Source organism: Mytilus californianus, unplaced genomic scaffold, assembly GCF_021869535.1.
Source record: "Mytilus californianus isolate M0D057914Y unplaced genomic scaffold, xbMytCali1.0.p SCAF_12, whole genome shotgun sequence".
NCBI lineage: Eukaryota > Metazoa > Mollusca > Bivalvia > Mytilida > Mytilidae > Mytilus > Mytilus californianus.
In genome coordinates, this window is record NW_026262604.1 from 34,952,463 (window position 1) to 34,972,450 (window position 19,988).

Sequence of the window (19,988 nt, forward strand, 5' to 3'; positions counted from 1 at the left end):
TCTGTTTGTGTAATTCTCGTTTGTCAATTTTCCGTAATTCCCATCCCCCCTCAGGAGAGGTATTTAATTCTGAATGGAAAAATAATGTAAATGACTTATGAATAATAAAAAAAATAATTAAATATTCTTTATTTCATAATTTTTCTTTATTTTCAATTCTGTAAAGAGAGAGAGAGTAAAGAAGGGAAAATGGAAATAAATCTACTAATTTGATTTGCAACCGCTCGACTGAGCACTTTGATTTATATTTACAATTCTGTACAATAAACGTTTTTACAATTCACATATGTACAAATGCATTTTTATCAAACAAATACATACATGTTACGTTGGAAAGTCAGTAGCCAGCCTGTTTCTCTTGACAATCACTTTCAAAACATAAAGCGATTCACCATCAGAAGAGTACCCAATTTTAGTCGGGTACGCTTTGAGGCACACTTTTTTGAAGTTTTGCCGTATGAAAACTTGGATGCGCTGCAGCCTCGTCAAAAAACTTTTTAACCAATCTAAAGAATCCGAACAAAATTTCGACTTCCTTTGGAACGATCTTTTCGGACATGGTTCTTAGGGTGCGCTCTGTTGGACAGTTCAGACACATGTTCCATCGATTCCAGATTCCATGACGAACCGAACGGATTGGAACCGGAAGAGCTAAATTCAATATGGAGGTTGGTATCGTAACATTTTTGACTCTCTGAGAAGACGAATAAAGAAATTGAAGGCAACAACATTGATTATCTTAAAGTATCTTTTGGTGTCCCGGCTCGTAAACTTTCAATAAATTTTTCCAGCATTGTCGCGTTTTGGTCGAGCACTTGTATATATGTTAATATTTTATTGATTACACTCTAACTGTATAACATTTAATTCTTCTCTGTTTGTGTAATTCTCGTTTGTCAATTTTCCGTAATTCCCATCCCCCTCCCCCCTCAGGAGAGTTATTTAATTCTGAATGGAAAAATAATGTTAATGAGTTATGAATAATAAAAAAAATAATTAAATATTCTTTCTTTTATAGTTTTTCTTTATTTTCAATTCTGTAAAGAGAGAGAGAGTAAAGAAGGGACAATGGGAATAGATCTACTAATTTGATTTACAACCGCTCGACTGAGCAGTTTGATTTATATTTACAATTCTGTACAATAAACGTTTTTACAATTCACATATGTACAAATGCATTTTTATCAAACAAATATATACATGTTACGTTGGATAGTCAGTAGCCAACCTGTTTCTCTTGACAATCACTTTCAAAACATAAAGCGATTCACCATCAGAAGAGTACCCAATTTTAGTCTGGTACACTTTGAGGCATACTTTTTTTGAAGTTTTGCAGTATGAAAAACTTGGATGCGCTACAGGCTCGTCCAAAAACTTTTTAACCAATCTAAGGAATTCGAACAAAATTTCGACTTCCCTTGGAACGATCTTTTCGGACATGGTTCTTAGGGTGCGCTCTAATGGACACTTCAGAACATGTTCCATCGATTCCAGATTCCATGACAAACCGAACGGATTGGAACCGGAAGAGCTAAATTCAATATGGAGGTTGGCATCGTAACATTTTTGACTCTCTGAGAAGACGAATAAAGAAATTGAAGGCAACAACATTGATTATCTTAAAGTATCTTTTTATAGTTTTTCTTTATTTTCAATTCTGTAAAGAGAGAGAGAGTAAAGAAGGGACAATGGGAATAGATCTACTAATTTGATTTACAACCGCTCGACTGAGCAGTTTGATTTATATTTACAATTCTGTACAATAAACGTTTTTACAATTCACATATGTACAAATGCATTTTTATCAAACAAATATATTCATGTTACGTTGGAAAGTCAGTAGCCAACCTGTTTCTCTTGACAATCACTTTCAAAACATAAAGCGATTCACCATCAGAAGAGTACCCAATTTTAGTCGGGTCACTTTGAGCCACACTTTTTTTGAAGTTTTGCAGTATGAAAAACTTGGATGCGCTACAGGCTCGTCCAAAAACTTTTTAACCAATCTAAGGAATTCGAACAAAATTTCGACTTCCCTTGGAACGATCTTTTCGGACATGGTTCTTAGGGTGCGCTCTAATGGACACTTCAGAACATGTTCCATCGATTCCAGATTCCATGACGAACCGAACGGATCGGAACCAGAAGAGCTAAATTCAATATGGAGGTTGGCATCGTAACATTTTTGACTCTCTCAGAAGACGAATAAAGAAATTGAAGACAACAACATTGATTATCTTAAAGCATCTTTTGGTGTCCCGGCTCGTAAACTTTCAATAAATTTTTCCAGCATTGTCGCGTTTTGGTCGAGCACTTGTATATATGTTAATATTTTATTGATTACACTCTAACTGTATAACATTTAATTCTTCTCTGTTTGTGTAATTCTCGTTTGTCAATTTTCCGTACTTCCCATCCCCCTTCCCCCCTCAGGAGAGTTATTTAATTCTGAATGAAAAAATAATGTGAATGAGTTATGAATAATAAAAAAAATAATTAAATATTCTTTATTTTATAGTTTTTCTTTATTTTCAATTCTGTAAAGAGAGAGAGAGTAAAGAAGGGAAAATGGGAATAGATCTACTAATTTGATTTGCAACCGCTCGACTGAGCAGTTTGATTTATATTTACAATTCTGTACAATAAAGGTTTTTACAATTCACATATGCCTACAGCTGTGTTTTTAATCCAATTTATGAAGATATTTTTGCAAAACATGAAAATAAAATTCCTCCGTTAGGTATACGTTTAAAACCACATTTAGCTTCTTTTGATTTAAAATCTGTTGCTCAAGTTGAAACTTGCAAATGTCCTCCATGGGAACTTCCCAAACCAAAAATAATATTTGATCTCCGTGAACACAATAAAAATAAAACAAATCCTCTTTTAATTCAGCAACACTATGCTGAAATCAAGGCCAATTATTCAGATTTTTCAACTGTCTATACTGATGGATCAAAAGATGGTGACAGAGTTGCATCTGCTGCTGTCTTCAGGGACAGAGCTGCAACTCTCCGTTTGCCATCTGATGCATCGATCTTTACTGCTGAAGCAGAAGCAATAATTTTGGCTTTGAAATTTATTGCTTCTTCAGATAAATCCAAATTTATTATATGTTCTGATTCACTTTCATGCTTACAAGCTATACAAAATACTAAAATTAAAAACCCAACAATTCTCAAAATTTTATATGTAATGAGGAATTTAAAAATTCTTCTTAAAGAAATATTATTTCTATGGGTGCCGAGTCATGTTGGAATCCTTGGAAACACAGCCGTAGACCTTGAGGCAAAGAATGCCCTGGGTGACCCTTTATCTAACTGTGATATACCATATACCGATTTTAAATCTAATATTAGAGAATATGTTTTTAATATATTGAAAAATGAATGGAGTAAAAAAGATGGTAATAAATTACATGAAATTAAACCTAATTTATGTAAACCTTTCAATAATTTTATGTGCAGAAAAGATCAGTGTGTTATTTCTAGATGTCGTATTGGTCATACTAGAATAACACACGAATATCTTTTAAAAAATGAAGTAGAACCACAATGTATACCTTGTAACTGCAAGTATACTATTAAACATGTTTTAATCAATTGTATTGACTTTGCTGATATTCGGAAGAAGCATTTCAATGTCAATAATATGTATGATTTATTTAATAATATTCCATTTACAAATATTGTTTCATTCTTAAAAGAAATTGGAATATATTATAAAATATAAAAATGTTGTTATATTTAAAACGATTTTAATTTTTATCACGTTATCTTAGTGTTGATTTTTATTTGTAAATAATCAATTTGCTTTAGTCTAGAATTTTAGTTTATTGAAAGACCTTTTGTCTGATTTTAAAAATATACCTTAAATTGTTATAATATTCGAATTAGCTCTCGCCGCGATATAGCCTTTCTGTGCTAATGCGGCGTAAAGCAAACAACAATCAATCAATCATTTATTTTCAATTCTGTAAAGAGAGAGAGTAAAGAAGGGAAAATGGGAATAGATCTAGTTTTCTTTATTTTCAATTCTGTAAAATATAATAAACGTAACCATTAAGAACTGGTTGATTTAAGGTCACATGTATTACAAAAATCTATAAATAAATGTTTGAATGTACTGTTAGGTGTAATCAAATTCACATACAGAAGTGACCGATTAAGGGTAACATCGAAAACAATTATCTTGAAAAAGTTATCGATTTAGGGTCACATCTAAAACAATTATCTGAAAAAAAACCCGTTCGAATTTAATGCAAATTATCAATTAATAAGTTGTCTTATTTAAGGCTACATCTAACATAGTTATCTAGAAAAAAAGACTCATTTAAGGTCATTTCTTATACATTTTTCTGGAAATAATTATTGATTTTAGGTCACATCAAATACAATTACACAGAAAAAGTAGCTGATTATAGGTTTCATCTAATACAATTATATTAAAAATGTAAAATATAAAATATGAAAATATAAAATTCACCATTACAAATTGATTGATTTATGGTCACATGTTATACAAGTATCTATAACAAAATTCTAAATATAGGTTACACCTAATACAATTATATTAAAAGGTAAAATGTAAGATATAATAAAAGGAACCATTAAGAATTGATTGATTTAAGATTGAAAAATTGTTCGAATTTGATGCAAAATTATCAATTAATAAATTGTCTAATTTAAGGCTACATCTAATCGAGATATCTAGAAAAAGTGACTCAATTAAGGTCATGTCTTATACAATTATTTGAAAAAAGTAAAATGTAAAATATTTAAAAAAAATCATTACAAATTGACCGATTTAAGGTCACATGTAATACAAGTATCGATAAAAAAATGATTGAATGTATTGAAAAATGTAACAGAGTTAACGATACAGAGAGAGTCCGATTTAAGGTTACATCTAGTGAAATTATCTTGAAAAGGTGACCGATTTAAGGTCACATTTGATACAATTATATTGAAAAAAACACTGGAAAAAATGATAGTTTTGCAGGTCACATCAAAACAATTATCTAGAAAGTGGCTGATAATAGGTTACATCTAATACAATTATATTAAAAAGTAAAATGTAAAATATAAAAAAAAACCATTACAAATTGATCGATTTGATGTCATATGTAATACAAGTTTGAATAAAAAATATTTCGTAATTGTATCGTAAAAAATGTATCGTAAGATAAAATATAATTAAAAATACAGAAAGTGTCCGATTTAAGGTTTCATCTAGTGAAATAATCTTGAAAAGGTGACTGATTTAAGGTCAAATCTGATGCAATTTTCTTGAAAAAACACTGGAATTTAATGCTAAAAATCAATAAATAAAGAAAGAAAGTGGCCGATTTAAAGCTACATCTAATACAATTATCTAGAAAAGGTGAGACCGATTTAAGGTCACATCTTTTACAGTTAGCTAGAAAAAGTTACTTATTTAAGGTTATGTCGAAATAATTATCTGGAAAAACTGATGATTTCAGGTCACACCAAACCAATTATCTAGAAAAGTGGCTTATTATAGGTTACATGTAATACAATTATATTTAAAATGAAATATGTAAAATAAAAAAATAAAAAACATTACAAATTGATCGATTTAAGGTCACATGTAGTACAAGTATCGATAAAAAATGTTAGAATGTATCGTAAGATGTAACAAAGTTAACGATACAGAAAGTGTCCGATTTAAGGTTACGTCTAGTGAAATTATCTTGAAAAGGTGACCGATTTAAGGTCTCATCTGATACAATTATAAAAAAAATCACTGGAATTTAATGCAAAAATATCAATACAGAAAGTGGTCGATTTAAAGGGAAAATTCGCGATTTTTTTTACTTTTCATCTTATTATGTTCATAATACCATAACAAACATATTTACCAAGTTTTATCTGGATATGAACACTAATAAAGAAGAAAATTGGGAATTACTAATTTAATTTATTCCAACTTCCTGACTTATGTGACGTAGTTTAAGTCTTTTTGCATGCCGGGAGTGAATAAATCTCATTGTAAGTCTTGTTCGTTAATAATCTAATAACGCGATTTAAAGCGCATCGACGACATTTGGCGTAGCTATTAACCAACTAATAATTAAGAAAGTAAAGTGATCAGCCGTGCAACTTTCAAAATTAAAATGTACGATTTATATTTAAAGGATTTCTGATATGATTATAGTAATAAAAGTAATTTCATACAATACAATATATTTTTATGAATTTTTTTTCCGACGGATACTTTGAACAAACATATATAACTGATATTGTTTTACAAATGAATGTTTGTATTCTCACCTGAAGGCTTTTACTTCAGCCTAGCAAACATTTCCCACTAGTACTGTGTAAATACAATGTGTATTGTACTGTGACACTTAGTGACTACCTGTTGAATGCGTGGTTAAATTCAAGGTAATTAAAAGATTAGCATTCTGTAATACTATTCTTTTGATTATCACTCAGTGAATTTTAGCCAACACGTTTCACCGTTACAGGTGTGAACAACATTTCGTATGAATGATAAAAAAATTAATTATTTGGGGAGGAATATGGTGGCAAAATACCTGAATCGCCGTTATATACATGTTTATCTTTTATATTTTGCGTAAGCTTAATTTTAAAATAGATAGGTGAGTATTTTGTTGTAACATCGAAATGTCAAGGTAAATCACTACCGATACAGAATGTACCAATGCAAAGAAAATTCTGATGATTGTGAAGCATGAACATTCATGATTTTAGAGGAGTCTTAGGTGGAAATTGCCGGTACGATTTAAATTCTGACTAGATTTTTTTCTCTCAATTTAAATCACTGAACCAAAAAAAAATAAACCAACGCCCAAGATCAGAATTCTTCATGTAAATTCATAAATTCACCGTTTTTATTTTGTAACTTTCGATATACTTCTCCAACCACCGCCCCCTCCAAACCTGGGAACAGTATACCTAACATTACAATGTTTGCCGGTGTACCTGCCCAAATCAAAAAAAAAGAAGAAAAAAGAAAGAGATGAACGGTAAGTCACATCAGATTCAAATATTTATATGGTTGATTGTCGTTAACTAGAGATGTATAGTTAAATGTCTCTGCGTTAACTTATAAGAATGACAGGAAAGTATATAATTGAAATAGATTTATGATGAATAATATGCAACTGCAGCACCCCTTTTTATCAAAGTGTACATGCATGTATTTTAATGACTGTCCGTTATTTCGATTAAGAATGACAATTGTACGTGAAATTCTATAGTTGCCAGTGAGACTTTTTTTTACCAGATATGCGACTTTTCGTATTTATATTTTCTCTTATATTACTCTCATTTAATATTTTACGCATAAGTGCAATATTAGGAATGGTTTATCCCCTCTCCCTTTTAAGCTAACTAAAAAAATTAATCAACACTCTAGCTGACCAGACGTTAATACGTCTACTATCAGTCTATTCGGAGTGAAGTTTCTTTATTTCTTCAAATAAGCTTTTTGGGGATCATTAGTGTACGTCCAGTGGCATATATATATTACATGCAAGTCGGAACAGGAAAATTGACATGAGGTACTACCGGTATAATAGAACCATGTTCACATTATTACATTATTATGCATAATACACAACCATTGAGATGATGACGACATTCTTAAACTGTTCAAAATAATCTAATTGAAATAAAAATCTGTGATTTTACTATGTGCATAACTTCGATGAACCAAAGCAAGTTAGATATCGACCTGTATTTAAATCAGATTGGTTTTTGATGTTTCTCTCGTATAATATACATGTATATATTCTAAATTGCGACTATCTATAGTTCCGTAACCTTCTATCTAGGTGTATAATCCAATGATCGACAAGTGCGTACATTTTGTTAAATCAATATTTGTACGTTTCAAAATGTCCATAATTATTGACAACGAGTAATTACTTACATTTTCCCCAATTAACGTTTGGAAAATATGTAAATATATTTTTATTTTATCAAATCTTTTTTTGGAATTATTTAGATTTTCATAAATATTCTTTACATCATAAATGTTATTTGTAAACAAGCGTATGAGTTTTCTCATTTATATAATGGCTATTATATCTATGGTTAAGTAAAGACTAGCATAACACTATCGGACACGCAAGACAAAGATGTATATTCACCTGATAGTTTCAAAATGGAAAGTTACAAGTTATCGGCCGTGTACACTTCTCAATACCCTCAGAGGTGAAGTGATGCACGAACTTGCTTTATGTAATTGTGTAATAAAAGTTTTAAAGCCCGACAGGAAATCGCTTGAATACCTGGACGTGTCAACTCACAATACCTCTGGGAACAATTCCTTTAGCCATGCTGGTGATCAGATAACAGCTGGATAAGGGAAGGTCCGAATTTCTTAAAATAAGATTATTACGTAAGGAATTATGAACACACTAAATTTTCGAAAATATTTTTACACGGAACACTTAATTTATCACTTTGAACTTTTTAACTAATTTCCATTAAAATGTCTTGTTTCAAAAACTTAGTAAAAATAAAAAACAGTTTTAAAACGACAGACCATAGTACTAGTTATTAAAAAAATATATATATAATTACATTTTCCTTATCAAGTTAGTTAGGAAAGGTTGCATGCACAACCATGTCTATTATAATCTTTTTTTGTGACCCGGGAAACTGTTTAGGCTTTCCTTGTCGGGTAAAACAACCGTACGCTTGACTAACCCGTATAATTCAGTCGTTATATTCCACTGCTCTACGATGGCTACATTAACGCCTGAAGGCCTAGTCAATGAAAAATCGTTAAAAAATCATTCGGAATTAGCTCGGGATTTACCTATCTCGATAACATTTAGCTATTAGCTGATTGGCTCTTTCTCACAGAGAGCACCAATCAAAATCCTGGATTCGTGACGCGTTTTTATCGTATAAAGAGTTCAGGCCCTCGCGAGTGGGAGAGTCGATCACGGGGAGGGACTGAATTATTCGGGTTAACGCTTGACAAGATATCTACACTCAATTACGGCTACGTTATGTTACTGCTTGTTTTGGTCTTTGTGGTTTATAGATATATCGTGGTTTCTATTCAGGGATGATGTCAAAATGGCCACACGCGGAGAAGTGATACTCTAAATTTAAAATCGATGATGATCTCTTATCTAGCAGAAATAAAATTTGTGGTTTTTTATACATAATCAACATAATATCAATTTTTCATTTTTTTGCGAAGAATCCCTTTAAGGCTACATCTATTCAGGTTAGCTAGAAAAGGTGACCGATTTAAGGTGATATCTTTTAGAGTCAGCTAGAAAAAGTTACTCATTTAAGGTCATGTCTATTACAATACTCTAAAAATATGATAGATTTCAGGTCACATCAAATACAATTATCTAGAAATAGTTTCTGAATATAGGTTACAACTTATACAATTATATTACAAAAAGTAAAATGTAAAATATAATAAAAGTAACAATTAACAATTGATTGATTTAAGGTCACATGTAATACAAAAATCTATAAATAAATGTTTGAATGTACTGTAAGATGTAATGAAATTCACAATACAGAAGTGACCGATTAAGGGTAACATCGAAAACAATTATCTTGAAAAAGTTCTCGATTTAGGGTCACATCTCAAACAATTATCTGAAAAAAACGTTCGAATTTAATGCAAATTATCAATTAATAAATTGTCTTATTTAAGGCTACATCTAAAATAGGTATCTAGAAAAAATGACTCATTTAAGGTCATGTCTTGCAATTATCTGGAAAAAATGATAGATTGCAGGTCACATCAAACCAATTATCTAGAAAGTGGCTGATAATAGGTTGCATCTAATACAATTATATTCAAAAAGTAAAAAAACAACCATCACAAATTGACCAACTTAAGGTCACATGTAATACAGGTATCGATAAAAAAAATGTTTGAATGTATCGTTAGATAAAACAGAGTTAACGATACAGAAAGTGTCCGATTTAAGGTTACATCTAGTCATATTATCTTGAAAAGGTGACCAATTTAAGGTCATATCTGATAAAATTATATTGAAAAAAACACGGAAATTTAATACAAAAATATCAATACAGAAAGTGGCCGTTTTAAGGCTCCATCTAATAAAGTTATCTAAAAGAGATGACCGATTTAAGGTCACATCTTTTACAGTTAGATAGAAAAAGTTACTCATTTAATGTCTTGTCTTATACAATTATCTGAAGAAAATGATAGATTTCAGGTCACATATAAACCAATTATCTAGAAAAGTGGCTTATTATAGGTTACATCTAAAACAATTATATTCAAAAAGTAAAATGTAAAATATAAGAAAAAACCATTACAAATTGATCGATTTAAGGTCACATGTAATACAAGTATCAATAAAAAATGTTTGAATGTCACGTAAGATGTCACAGAACTAACGATACAGAAAATGTCCGATTTAAGGTTACATCTAAAAAAATTATCCTGAAAAAGTGACCGATTTACGGTCCAATCTGATACAATTATATTGAAAAAAACATTGGAATTTAATGCAAAAAATCAATACAGAAAGTCGCCGATTTAGTGCTACATCTAATAAAATTATCTAAAAAAAGGTGACCGATTTAAGGTCACATCTTTTACAGTTAGTTAGAAAAAGTTATTCATTCAAGGTCATGTCTAATACAATTATCTGGAAAAAATGATAGATCTCAGGTCACATCAAACCAATTATCTAGAAAAGTGGCTAATTATAGGTTACATCTTATACAATTATTTTTAAAAAGTAAAATGTAAAATATAAAAAGATAACCATTACAAATTGATCGATTTGAGGTCACATGTAATACAAGTATCTATAAAACATGTTAGAATGTATCGTAAGATGAAATAGAATCAAAGATACAGAAAGTGTCCGATTTAAGGTTACATCTAGTGAAATTATCTTGAAAAGGTGACCGATTTAAGGTCACATCTGATACAATTATATTGAAAAAAAAACATTGGAATTTAATGCAAAAATATCAATAGAGAAACTGGCCGATTTAGGGCTACATCTAATAAAATTATCTAAAAAAGGTGACCGATTGAAGGTCACATCTTTTACGGTTAGCTAGAAAAAAATGACTCATTTATGGTCTTGTCCAATACAATTACCTTGAAAAAATGAAAGATTTCAGGTCAGATCAAACAAATTATCTAAAAAAGTGGCTTATTATAGGTTACATCTAATACAATTATATTCAAAAAGTAAAATGCAAAATATAATAAAAGTAACCATTAAGAATTGATTGTTTTAAGGTCACATGTAATACAAGTATCCATAAAAAATGTTTGAATGTATCGTAAGATATAACAGAATTAACGAAACAGAAAATGTCCGATTTAAGTTTACATCTAGTGAAATTATCCTAAAAAGGTGACCGATTTAAGGTCACATCTGATACAATTATATTGAAAAAAACATTCGAATTTAATGCAAAAAATTAATACAAAAAGTCGCCGATTTTGGGCTACATGTAGTAAAATTATCTAAAAAAGGTGGCCGATTTAAGGTCACATCTTTTACAGTCAGCTAGAAAAAGTTACTCATTTATGGTCTTGTCCAATACAATTACCTGGAAAAAATGAAAGATTTCAGGTCAGATCAAACCAATCATCCAAAAAAGCTGCTTATTATAGGTTTCATCTAATACAATAATATTTAAAAAGTAAAATGTAAAATATGAAAAAATAACCATTACAAATTGACCGATTTAAGGTCACATGTAATACAAATATCGATAAAGAAAATGTTTGAATGTATCGTGAGATGTAACAGATTTAACGATACAGAAAATGTCCGATTTAAGGTTACATCTAGTGAAATTATCCTAAAAAGGTGACCGATTTAAGGTCACATCTGATACAGTTATATGCAAACAATCAATACAGAAAGTCGCCGATTTAAGGCTACATCTAATAAAATTATTTAGAAAAGAAGGCCGATTTAAGGTCTGATCTTTTACAGTTAGCTAGAAAAAGTTACTCATTTAGGGTCTTGTCCAATACATTTACCTGGAAAAAAATGAAAGATTTCAGGTCACATCAAACCAATTACCTAGAAAAGTGGCTTATTATAGGTTACATCTAATACAATTATATTTAAAAAGTAAAATGTAAAATATAAAAAAAATACCATTACTAATTGATCGATTTAAGGTCACATGTAATACAAGTATCTATAAAACATGTTTGAATGTATCGTAAGATGTAATAGAATCAAAGATACAGAAAGTGTCCGATTTAAGGTTACATCTAGTGAAATTATCTTGAAAAGGTGACCGATTTAAGGTCACATCTGATACAATTATATTGAAAAAAACATTGGAATTTAATGCAAAAATATCAATAGAGAAACTGGCCGATTTAGGGCTTCATCTAATGAAATTATCTAAAAAAGGTGACCGATTTAAGGTCACATCTTTTACAGTTAGCCAGAAAAAGTTACTCATTAAATGTCTTGTCTAATACAATTTTTTAGAAAAAAATGATAGTTTTCAGGTCACATCAAATCAATTATCAAGAAAAGTGGCTTATTATAAGTAACATCTAATACAATTATATTTTTAAAGTAAAATGTAAAATATAAAAAAATAACTGTTACAAATTGACCGATTTAAGGTCACATGTAATACAAGTATCCATAAAAAATGTTTGAATCTATCGTAAGAATTAACGATACAAAAAATGTCCGATTTAAGTTTACATCTAGTGAAATTATCTTAAAAAGGTGACCGATTTAAGGTCACATCAGATACAATTATATTGAAAAAAACATTGGAATTTAATGCAAAAAATCAATACAGAAAGTCGCCGATTTAGGGCTACATCTAATAAAATTATCTAAAACAGGTGACCGATTTAAGGTCACATCTTTTACAGTTAGCTAGAAAAAGCTACTCATTCAAGGTCATGTCTAATACAATTATTTCGAAAAAATGATAGATCTCAGGTCACATCAAACCAATTATCTAGAAAAGTGGCTAATTATAAGTTACATCTTATACAATTATTTTTAAAGGGTAAAATGTAAAATATAAAAAGATAACCATTACAAATTGATCGATTTGAGGTCACATGTAATACAAGTATCTATAAAACATGTTAGAATATATCGTAAGATGAAACAGAATCAAAGATACATAAAGTGTCCGATTTAAGGTTACATCTAGTGAAATTATCTTGAAAAGGTGACCGATTTAAGGTCACATCTGATACAATTATATTGAAAAAAAAACATTGAAATTTAAAGCAAAAATATCAATAGAGAAACTGGCCGATTTAGGGCTACATCTAATAAAATTATCTAAAAAAGGTGACCGATTGAAGGTCACATCTTTTACAGTAAGCTAGAAAAAGTTACTCATTTATGGTCTTGTCCAATACAATTACCTAGAAAAAATGAAAGATTTCAGGTCAGATCGAACAAATTATCTAAAAAAGTGGCTTAATATAGGTTACATCTAATACAATTATATTCAAAAAGTAAAATGTAAAATATAATAAAAGTAACCATTAAGAATTGATTGTTTTAAGGTCACATGTAATACAAGTATCCATAAAAAATGTTTGAATGTATCGTAAGATGTAACAGAATTAAGTAAACAGAAAATGTCCGATTTAAGTTGACAACTAGTGAAATTATCCTAAAAAGGTGACCGATTTAAGGTCACATTTGATACATTTATATTGAAAAAAACATTGGAATTTAATGAAAAAATATCAATAGAGAAACTCGCCGATTTAGGGCTACATCTAATAAAATTATCTAGAAAAGGTGACCGATTTAAGGTCACATCTTTTACAGTTAGCCAGAAAAAGTTACTCATTTAATGTCTTGTCTAATACAATTTTTTGGAAAAAATGATAGTTTTCAGGACACATCAAATCGATTATCTAAAAAAGCTGCTTGTTATAGGTTACATCTAATACAATTATATTTAAAAAAGTAAAATGTAAAATATAAAAAAATAATCATTAAAAATTGACCGATTTAAGGTCACATGTAATACAAGTATCGATAAAAAAATGTTTGAATGTATCGTGAGATGTAACAGAATTAACGATACAGAAAAAGTCCGATTTAAGGTTACATCTAGTGAAATTATCCTAAAAAGGTGACCGATTTAGGGTCACATCTGATACAATTATATTGAAAAAAACATTGGAATTTAATGCAAGAAATCAATACAGAAAGTCGCCGATTTAAGGCTACATCTAATAAAATTATCTAGAAAAGGTGACCGATTTAAGGTGACATCTTTTACAGTTAGCTAGAAAAAGTTACTCATTAAAGGTCTTGTCCAATACAATTACCTGGAAAAAATGAAAGATTTCAGGTCACATCAAAATAAATATCTAGAAAAGTGGCTTATTATAGGTTACAATTATATTTTGAAAGTAAAATTTAAAATATAAAAAAATGCCATTACAAATTGATCGATTTAAGGTCACATGTAACACAAGTATCTAAAAAAAATGTTTGAATGTATCGTTAGATGCAATAGAATCAAAGATACAGAAAGTGTCCGATTTAAGGTTACATCTAGTGAAATTATCTTGAAAAGGTGACCGATTTAAGGTCACATCTTTTACAGTTAGCCAGAAAAGGTTACTTATTTAATGTCTTGTCTTATACAATTATCTGGAAAAAAATTATAGATTTCAGGTCACCTATAAACCAATTATCTAGAAAAGTGACTTATTATAGGTTACATCTAAAACAATTATATTTAAAAAGTAAAATGTAAAATATGAAAAAATAACTATTACAAATTGATCGATTTAAGGTCACATGTAATACAAGTATCTATAAAAAATGTATAAATGTATCGTTAGATGTAATAGAATCAAAGATACAGAAAGTGTCCGATTTAAGGTTACATCTAGTGAAATTATCTTGAAAAGGTGACCGATTTAAGGTCACATCTGATACAATTATATTGAAAAAAACACTGGAATTTAATGCAAAAATATCAATAGAGAAACTGGCCGATTTAGGGCTACATCTAATAAAATTATCTAAAAAAGGTGACCGATTTAAGGTCACATCTTTTACATTTAGCCAGAAAAAGTTACCTATTTAATGTCTTGTCTAATACAATTATTTGGAAAAAATGATAGTTTTCAGGTCTTATCAAATCAATTATCAAGAAAAGTGGCATATTATAAGTAACATCTAATACAATTATATTTTAAAAGTAAAATGTAAAATATAAAAAAATAACTGTTACAAATTGACCGATTTAAGGTCACATGTAATACAAGTATCCATAAAAATGTTTGAATGTATCGTAAGATGTAACAGAATTAACGATACAGACAATGTCCGATTTAAGGTTATATCTAGTGAAATTATCTAAAAAAGGTGACCGATTTAAGGTCACATCTGATACAATTATATTGAAAAAAACATTGGAATTTAATGCAAAAAATCAATACAGAAAGTCGCCGATTTAAGGCTACATCTAATAAAATTATCTAGAAAAGGTGGCCGATTTAAGGTGACATCTTTTACAGTAAGCTAGAAAAAGTAACTCATTTAGGGTCTTGTCCAATACAAATACCTGGAAAAAATGAAAGATTTCAGGTCACATCAAAATAAATATCTAGAAAAGTGACTTATTACAGGTTACATCTAATACAATTTTATTAAAAAAGTAAAATGTAAATATGAAAAAATAACTATTACAAATTGATCGATTTAAGGTCACATGTAATACAAATATCTATAAAAATTGTTTAAATGTATCGTAAGATGTAATAGAATCAAAGATACAGAAAGTGTCCGATTTAAGGTTACATCTAGTGAAATTATTTTGAAAAGGTGACCGATTTAAGGTCACATCTGATACAATAATATTGAAAATGTGACCGATTTAAGGTCACATCTTTTACAGTTAGCTAGAAAAAGTTACTCATTTAGGGTCTTGTCAAATACAATACCTGGAAAAAATGAAAGATTTCAGGTCAGATTAAACAAATTATCTAAAAAAGTGGCTTATTATAGGTTACATTAAATACAATTATATTCAAAAAGTAAAATGTAAAATATAAAAAAATAGCCATTACATATTGAACGATTTCAAGTCACATGTAATACAAGTATCGATAAAAAAATGTTTGAATGTATCGTAAGATGTAACAGAATTACCGATACAGAAAATGTCCTATTCAAATTAACATCTAGTGAAATTATCCTAAAAAGGTGACCGATTTAAGGTCACATCTGATACAATTATATTGAAAAAAACATTGGAATTTAATGCAAAAAATCAATACAGAAAGTCGCCGATTTAAGGCTACATCTAATAAAATTATCTAGAAAAGAAGGCCGATTTAAGGAGACATCTTTTACAGTTAGCTAGAAAAAGTTCCTCATTTAGGGTCTTGTTCCAATACAATTACCTGGAAAAAATGAAAGATTTCAGGTCACATCAAACCAAATATCTAGGAAAGTGGCCAATTATACTTTAAAAGTAAAATGTAAAATATAAAAAAATAACTCTTACAAATTGATCAATTTAAGGTCACATGTAATACAAGTATCTATAAAAAATGTTTGAATGTATCGTAAGATGTAATAGAATCAAAGATACAGAAAGTGTCCGATTTGAGGTTACATCTAGTGAAATGATCTTGAAAAGGAGACCGATTTAAGGTCACATCTGATACAATTATATTGAAAAAAAATACTGGAATTTAATGCAAAAATATCATAGGAGAAACTGGCCTATTAAGGGCTACATCTAATAAAATTATCTACAAAAGGTGACCGATTTAAGGTCACATCTTATACAGTAAGCTAGAAAAGGTAACTCATTCAATGCGTTGTCTAATACAATTATTTGGAAAAAATGATAGTTTTCAGGTCACATCAAATCAATTATCAAGAAAAGTGGTTTATTTTAAGTAACATCTAATGCAATTACATTTTAAAAGTAAAATGTAAAATATCAAAAAAATAACTGTTGCAAATTGACCGATTTAAGGTCACATGTAATACAAGTATCCATAAAAAATGTTTGAATGTATCGGAAGATATAACAGAATTAACGATACAGAAAATTTCCGATTTAAGGCTACATCTAGTGAAATTATCCTAAAAAGGTGACCGATTTAAGGTCACAACTGATACAATTATATTGAAAAAAACATTGGAATTTAATGCAAAAAATCAATACAGAAAGTCGCCGATTTAAGGCTACATCTAATAAAATTATCTAGAAAAGGTGGCCGATTAAAGGTGACATCTTTTACAGTTAGCTAGAAAAAGTTACTCATTTAGGGTCTTGTCCAATACAATTACCTGGAAAAAATGTTAGATTTCAGGTCACATCAAAATAAATATCTAGAAAAGTGGCTTATTATAGGTTACATCTAATACATTTATATTTTGAAAGTAAAATTTAAAATATAAAAAATACCATTACAAATTGATCGATTTAAGGTCACATGTAATACAAGTATCTATAAAAAATGTATAAATGTATCGTAAGATGTAATAGAATCAAAGATACAGAAAGTGTCCGATTAAAGGTTACATCTAGTGAAATTATCTTGAAAAGGTGACCGATTAAAGGTCACATCTGATACAATTATATTGAAAAAAACACTGGAATTTAATGCAAAAATATCAATAGAGAAACTGGCCGATTTAGGGCTACATCTAATAAAATTATCTAGAAAAGGTGACCGATTTAAGGTCACATCTTTCACAGTTAGCCAGAAAAAGTTACTCATTTAACGTCTTGTCTAATACAATTATTTGGAAACAATGATAGTTTTCAGGTCACATCAAATCAATTATCAAGAAAAGTGGCTTATTATAAGTAACATCTAATACAATTATATTTTAAAAGTAAAATGTAAAATATTAAAAAATAACTGTAACAAATTGACCGATTTAAGGTCACATGTAATACAAGTATCCATAAAAAATGTTTGAATGTATCGTAAGATGTAACAGAATTAACGATACAAAAATGTCCGATTTAAGGTTACATCTAGTGAAATTATCCTAAAAAGGTGACCGATTTAAGGTCACATCTGATACAATTATATTGAAAAAAACATTGGAATTTAATGCAAAAAATCAATACAGAAAGTCGCCGATTTAAGGCTTCATCTAATAAAATTATCTAGAAAAGAAGGCAGATTTAAGGTCTGATCTTTTACAGTTAGCTAGAAAAAGTTACTCATTTAGGGTCTTGTCCAATACAATTACCTGGAAAAAATAAAAGATTTCAGGTCACATCAAAATAAATATCTAAAAAAGTGGCTTATTATAGGTTACATCTAATACAATTATATTTTGAAAGTAAAATTTAAAATATAAAAAAATACCATTACAAATTAATCGAGTTAAGGTCACATGTAACACAAGTATCTAAAAAAAATGTTTGAATGTATCGTTAGATGCAATAGAATCAAAAATACAGAAAGTGTCCGATTTAAGGTTACATCTAGTGAAATTATCTTGAAAAGGTGACCGATTTCAGGTCACATCTTTTACAGTTAGCTAGAAAAGGTTACTTATTTAATGTCTTGTCTTATACAATTATCTGGAAAAAAATATAGATTTCAGGTCACCTTTAAACCAATTATCTAGAAAAGTGACTTATTATAGGTTACATCTAATACAATTATATTTAAAAAGTAAAATGTAAAATATGGAAAAACAACTATTACAAATTGATCGATTTAAGGTCACATGTAATACAAGTATCTATGAAAAATGTATAAATGTATCGTATGATGTAATAGAATCAAAGATACAGAAAGTGTCTGATTTAAGGTTATATCTAGTTAATTATCTTGAAAAAGGTGACCGATTTAAGGTCACATCTGATACAATTTTATTGAAAAAAAACACTGGAATTTAATGCAAAAATATCAATAGAGAAACTGGCCGATTTAGGACTACATCTAATAAAATTATCTAGAAAAGGTGACCGATTTAAGGTCACATCTTTCACAGTTAGCCAGAAAAAGTTACTCATTTAATGTCTTGTCTAATACAATTATTTGGAAACAATGATAGTTTTCAGGTCACATCAAATCAATTATCAAGAAAAGTGGCTTATTATAAGTAACATCTAATACAATTATATTTTAAAAGTAAAATGTAAAATATTAAAAAATAACTGTAACAAATTGACCGATTTAAGGTCACATGTAATACAAGTATCCATAAAAAATGTTTGAATGTATCGTAAGATGTAACAGAATTAACGATACAGAAAATAACCGATTTAAGGTTACATCTAGTGAAATTATCTTAAAAAGGTGACCGATTTAAGGTCACAACTGATACAATTATATTGAAAAAAACAATGGAATTTAATGCAAAAAATCAATACAGAAAGTCGCCGATTTAAGGCTTCATCTAATAAAATTATCTAGAAAAGAAGGCCGATTTAAGGTCTGATCTTTTACAGTTAGCTAGAAAAAGTTACTCATTTGGGTCTTGTCCATTACAATTACCATGAAAAAATGTGAGATTTTAGGTCACATCAAAAAAATATCTAGAAAAGTGGCTTATTATATGTTACATCTAATACAATTATATTTTGAAAGTAAAATTTAAAATATAAAAAAATACCATTACAAATTAATCGAGTTAAGGTCACATGTAACACAAGTATCTAAAAAAAATGTTTGAATGTATCGTTAGATGCAATAGAATCAAAAATACAGAAAGTGTCCGATTTAAGGTTACATCTAGTGAAATTATCTTGAAAAGGTGAGCGATTTCAGGTCACATCTTTTACAGTTAGCTAGAAAAGGTTACTTATTTAATGTCTTGTCTTATACAATTATCTGGGAAAAAAATATAGATTTCAGGTCACCTTTAAACCAATTATCTAGAAAAGTGACTTATTATAGGTTACATCTAATACAATTATATTTAAAAAGTAAAATGTAAAAGATGGAAAAATAACTATTACAAATTGATCGATTTAAGATCACATGTAATACAAGTATCT